Genomic DNA, 1,234 nt, shown 5'->3' with positions numbered 1-1,234 from the left:
TTTTTTCTTCTGCTTTATAAGTAATTTTCTTTAAGTGATTTATTAATCTAAGTATTATTATCCCACTGATAAGCACAACACATTTAAAAAAACTAACGTTCCCCTATGCACCTTGGTTTCGGTGACTGTTAGCTCACTTCATAGGTTTGTCAAACGGGCCTCTCATTTCATTTACCTTGTCTGCTAATAGCTTAACGAGGGTTTCGGTTCTGGCAGTCTTGATGCCACAGGTTGCTTAACAGGGCTCTCGCAGTTTCCGCCCTCACCGTTAAATGACGTTCCACGTCACGCTCGCGGTATTTCAGGACGTGCTACGTCCGCCGCTATGGTCGAGGGTGGCGCAGGTGAACACTCTCATGGTACGCTTACACCCAATAAACATAAATACCCATGAGAGCAGCAGATTGGACAGCCGTCGCCGTAGCTCAGTTGGTAAGAGCACCGGATGTGATATTCGGAGGTCGTGGGTTCGGATCCCACCGGCGGCATGGTTGTTTTTCTTCTGCTTTATAAGTAATTGTCTTTAAGCGATAGATAGATTATTCTAAGTATTATTATCCCATTGATTAGCACTACACATCAAAAAACAATTTAAATATTCCCCTGTGCTTGGTTTCGGTGACTGTTGGCTCCCTTCATATATATATATATATATATATCCTCCAGCCAAGCTTTATCTTTATCTGTCTGAGCCTATTGATACTGATCAAGACACCCGGGGCGGAGCACGTAAACTATCGTAATTTTCCTCCGCAAGTGCGGAGCTTTGCTCACAATGCTTTCCTCTTCGTTCCATTCATTCTTGTTTTATTTCCTCTATTATTGGCTATATCTTTCGTTCAGACTAGGGCATGCAGCTTTGAATCGCTACGCCACACTCGTTTCGAGGCACCAGTCCTCTCAGGGAGTGAGCCGCACTGCCTGCTGTGCCTTTTTAATTCTGCTCCTTCCTTTTCTAGTTACGTGCAGGGTTCTGAGCCCTAGAGCCCGGGTCAGTGCGATAAGGAGCCAACGCCTTCGAGCACTGCGCCACTCAGCTGCTTGCTCTGGCGGCGTTCAGTGCAGTCGTCCGCATCAGGTGATCTCACGAGCCCCGATGGTGATTATCTTCAAGCGTCAAGCAGTGCCTCGACAGCGTAACGTACGGAATGCAGAACGGGTGTAGCCAGTAAGAGCCGAGGAGACGAGGGAGAAGGGAAAGTATTGGAGGAAAGAAAAAGACGTATAAATAAAT

General features: G+C 46.4%; 1 non-coding gene across 1 annotated transcript; it reads left to right on the top strand.

Annotated features, from left to right (window-relative positions):
* Nucleotides 1–414: 414 nt before the first annotated feature.
* Nucleotides 415–488, top strand: TRNAS-UGA (transfer RNA serine (anticodon UGA)). The gene has a single exon. It is a non-coding gene; the product is annotated as a tRNA-Ser (tRNA).
* Nucleotides 489–1,234: the final 746 nt, after the last annotated feature.

The sequence above is a fragment of the Amblyomma americanum genome, chromosome 3, assembly GCF_052857255.1.
Source record: "Amblyomma americanum isolate KBUSLIRL-KWMA chromosome 3, ASM5285725v1, whole genome shotgun sequence".
Classification (NCBI taxonomy): domain Eukaryota; kingdom Metazoa; phylum Arthropoda; class Arachnida; order Ixodida; family Ixodidae; genus Amblyomma; species Amblyomma americanum.
The sequence above is the reverse complement of the archived record's forward strand: the minus strand, read 5'-3'. Positions and strand labels throughout refer to the sequence as shown.